Source organism: Egretta garzetta, unplaced genomic scaffold, assembly GCF_000687185.1.
Source record: "Egretta garzetta isolate BGI_Z169 unplaced genomic scaffold, ASM68718v1 scaffold22, whole genome shotgun sequence".
Lineage (NCBI taxonomy): Eukaryota > Metazoa > Chordata > Aves > Pelecaniformes > Ardeidae > Egretta > Egretta garzetta.
This window is the reverse complement of record NW_009259102.1, coordinates 2,991,491-2,996,105: the sequence shown is the minus strand read 5'-3', so window position 1 is coordinate 2,996,105 and position 4,615 is coordinate 2,991,491.

The following is a 4,615-nucleotide window of genomic DNA, read 5'->3' as shown; positions in this document are numbered from 1 at the left end:
TCCATCCGGACATCGAGCCATTGACCACTACCCTCTGGATGCAACCATCCAACTAATTCCTTATCCACCGAACAGTCCCCCCATCAAGTCCCTATCTCCCCAGTTTAGAGAGAAGGATGTTGTGGGGGACAGTGTCAAAGGCTTTACAGCAGTCCAGACAGATGACATCCATTGGTTCTCCCTTGTTCACTGATGCAGTCACTCCATCATAGAAAGTCACTAGGTTCGTCAGGCAGGACTTGCCCTTGGTGAAGCCATGCTGGCTATCTCGAATTATCTCCCTGGCCTCCATGTGCCTTAGCGTATCTTCTGGGAGGATCTGTTCCATGATCTTCCCAGGCACAGAGGTGAAGCTGACAGGTCAGTAGTTCCCAGGGTCTTCCTTTCTACCCTTTTTGAAAATGGGTACAATGTTTCCCTTTTTCCAGTCCGCAGGGACTTCACCTGACTGCCATGACTTTTTAAATACTATGGAGAGTGGCTTGGCAACTACATAGCCAATTCCCTTGGAACTCTGGAATACATCTCATCAGGTCCCATAGACTTATGTACATTCAGGTTCCTCAGGAGGCCAAAAACCTGGTCTTCCCTTACAGTGGGAGAGGCTTTACCCCCCCTGGTCACCATCAACTCAGGGGGATGAGGAGAGAGGTTACCAGTGAAGACTGAGGCAAAAAATTTGTTGAGTGCTTCAGCCTCCTCCTCATCTCTTGATACTAGGTCGCCATAGATTGACTTCAGCAAGGCTTCCAGCATTCTCCTACAATGTGCTTGTAGCCAAGCTGGATGTTAAGTTCTGGGTGGGTGCCCCACCAGGGAGTAAATACCTGGTTGGGCAGTTGGGCTTGGAGTTGGTGGTCACTGCATTGTATCTGCCTGGAGGCTGGTGCCCTGTGGTGTCCCGCAGGGTTGGCCCTGAGGCCTGTCCTATTGAACATCTCTATCCATGACCTGGGAAGGTGACCAAGTGCACCCTGTCAGGTTTGCAGGTGATGCCAAACTGTGGGGCACCAGTCAATATGCATGAGGTCAGGGAGGCTGTCCAGAGGGACCTGGACCAGTGGGAAGAAAGGACAGGGCCTCCACATGCTTGGGGCAGGAGCACGGTGCAGCTGTATCCTGGGCAGGCAGAGCCCTGGCAGCCATGCCAGTGAGACCAGGGGCAGCTCTGGAGAGAAAGCTGGGGCAAGGCTGGGGCCCAGGATGGTGGTGCCGTCTCCATCCTTGGAGGGTTTCCAGCCCCCATGGGATAACACCCTGAGCCCTGGTCTGGCCCCACAGCTGAGCCTGCTCTGGTCAGGGGTCAGACTGGAGACCTACCATGGTCTCTGGTGGCCTGAACTGTCCCGTGGTGCTACAGTCTGACAGGCAGGCTGCAGCCACTGCTGCTTAGAACCAGAGAACATCTGAGGTGGGCAGTGACCTTTGGAGGGTAGCGGTTCCCACCCCTGCTCAGACCTGGCCGGCTTTCCTTGACACTGCTCGTGGCATCATCTGGGCAGTTCTGGGTATCTCCAATGGCACAGTTAAAAGCAGGGGCTGAATAAACTCCTCCATGAGAGCACAGGTGTGCAAAAGCTTAATCCAGGTGGCTCTGGATTCACCAGTGAAACTGTCAGTGCACTGATACATGAATCCCAGAGAGAAAAGTTTAGGTATCAGGAATATGCTATCTATAAGGTCTAGCACACATGTAAAATTAATGGCAGCGTATCCTTTATTTGAAACATAAGGGCTAAACAGGACTTTTTGTAGACACATCTATCTGGGGCAAGGAAGCAAAGACTTTTTGAGAGAGAGGAATGCAAACATATAAGCAAGGGTAATTAGGTAAAATCAGTTATGATATTTCTGGCTGGGTGTCAAAGTAAAAGCCTGATGCTGTGAAAGAGTGGTATCTCAAAGGCAAGCGTCTGAAGCGTCATCCCTAACCTGTATCTAACAGTAAGCCAAAATGTTTGAAAATGTACAACAGCCAAAAGCTAATTTGTGAAAGTTTAAGTTCAATACCAGCTTCTCTTCCATTTAGAGAATTGTCTCATTACAGTACAAGAGTGTCTTTTCCAGCTTCAGTTAAATATGAGTAATGGTTGCCAGACTTTTGGTTTTCAGCAGAAGCACCAACATAAGAAATTACAGGTCAGGGAATACTAAAATTTAGTACTGCGGCCTATACATACAGTAATTCGATATTTCTGCCAAAATGTTCAGTAGTGTAGCTGACTGATGAAACTGCAGTTTCAGCCTTCTGCATTCATCCATAGCAGTTTGTCCTTGCTGAGATTGCTGGCTGTCTCAGGCTGCCTCTTCACTGGAGATTAATCCCACATCGCTTTGTCTCCTGCTGGCGGTCCCTGCCCTGTCCCTGTGACAGCAGCATTTGGAAATCATTTCTGGTAACCTAGATGCTGGAGGAAGGACCTTCTGGCATTTGGGTTTTATTTTTAAGTAGCCGAGGGCAGCTGCACAGACAAATCACAGAGGGTACAAAGGACCCGGACAGTAAGAAATGACTAATTAACTTCATACCGGGTTTTGGCAGAGAATTGGGCACTGGCAGGCTGAGGAACATTTTGGGTTCAGTCTGCTTTTAGCATTGTTACTGCCAAGGTCTGACACTTCCCCTTCAGGTTGGAGACTCAAAGGGCAGCTGATGCAAACTGATTAACATGTTCATTGATTAATGATCACACTAGAAGGAAATGGCTAGGTCAGCAAAATCCTCAGTGATCTAGGCAATCAGGTATACTAGCTTGTAATTAAATAACAATGCAGAGTATTATGCTTGAGCATGAAACTGTTAATTACAGGTTTGAAGTCCAGTGAAACACAAACATAATTGCAATCAAATTACAGTTCTGTCAGTGTGGAGGTGCAAATCAATTTCCTCCCACACCAAATCTGATGGACAGAGACCTGACAGCAGGTTGTCCAAGGAAGGTCCCTCCAGCATCCCAGTGGGCTGGGGCACACAGGTCAGCATCACCACTGCCTGCAGGCGTTCATGCTGCTGCTGCTGCTGGGGGATCCTCCTTTTTTTCTCATACCCTGATTTCACACCTTACTCCCTATTTTATATTATTTTAAGAAGATTTTTTTGCCATCCTTGCCTCTTCCATCCCCCACCAAGTCCCTCTCAGCACCCCACATCTGACTGCTTTTCCCCATTGTTCCTAGTTTTGCTTCATCTGTACCCAAATTTGGTAATGTCACTTAGGCAATATTAGGCATATGTGGCTTTACCAACAATAAAGCTCTGTGTGAGTGGTTTTGCACCCCAAAGTTCCCCTACTGCTGTTCACTTCAGCCTGGTTGGATTTAACTCATCTTTTTCAGTTCCTAGACATAATGACTCTACCTCAGTCTCCATTCCCCTGCCTGGCTCCTGTTAAGCACGAGCAGGTTCTCACCACAGGCACTGACTGTTATATAGCAGGGCAGGAGAGTAACTTTATTTTTCATACTTCTCCTGTGGGCTGCCAGGAGCTGCTGCCAGGAGTCCCACAGGACTTTGGCCATGGTGGAGCCATGTGCCCCGCTGGACCCCCAGTGTGCTGAGATGGAGGGGGCTGTGAGCTCTGGAAGGTGCAGGAAGCTGACTGAAGCAAGCCATGAGGTACCCTTCAGTGCCAGGACTTCCAGAATGGGGAAACAGAGAGGTGCTAACAGTGCTCCTTTACAGGGTACAGGAGCATGGGGCAGCGGCACAGCACCTCACAAAACAAGCCTGCGGTTCGGGGATCCAAGATGCTAGCATAACTTGACAGTGATGCACTCATGGATGCTTGATTTCCTGTGACTCCATCAAATGCTCCCTGATGCCAGCTGGTAGCCACCATGGTGACTCTGTAAAACATGAGTTGTACTTTAGACCCCTTCACCATCCCTCAAGTTCTACGTAAAAAGGCAGCTGTATTTCTGAATGTTTCTTAGGTTAGTCTCAGACCACATGACTGTATTTACATCTCTCTGTATTTCAGGCACAATTTTCCCACAGACATAAAACATATACAAATAAAACGTAAACTATGAAGATGCAACAAAAATATAGCAAAGCATTCCAGTTACCTTTCTGATAATGCATTTAGGAAAAAAAAAGGAACATAAAAAAAAAATTGTAGCCAATAGACTCCATTAACTTTCAGAATGTCTCTTTTGAAAATAATCACCCAGTTTGCATTGCCATCTTTACATATTTCAATAGATTTCTTTGTCCAGTTGTGAACAAAACTATTACTCTGTCTCATGTGAAAAGAAATACCTGTCTGTTTGACTGGTCTTATGGATGTGGTGACAAAGTGATGTCTTTAGTTAGTTCAAAAGAAGTGCCAGCTTTTACATGTGCTTATTACAGAAATGAGTAGCCAAATCTATAGGATGACCTTTAGACATTAGTGTCAGAATATATCCAATTTTTTAATTATGGAGTTTTGTTAATCAAGAGTGTGTACACATAAAAAATTGTGCAGTGCTTGAGCAGATGGCTGTGCTGGTGGAGGCTGCATTAAATCTTCCAGCATTTTATGTGGCTTTGTTATGCTTTCTCTGCTAGCAATTTTATTTGAGAGCGCAAATTCACAAACCAGAGGTGCCTTTCATTTTGCTAAAAACTTCC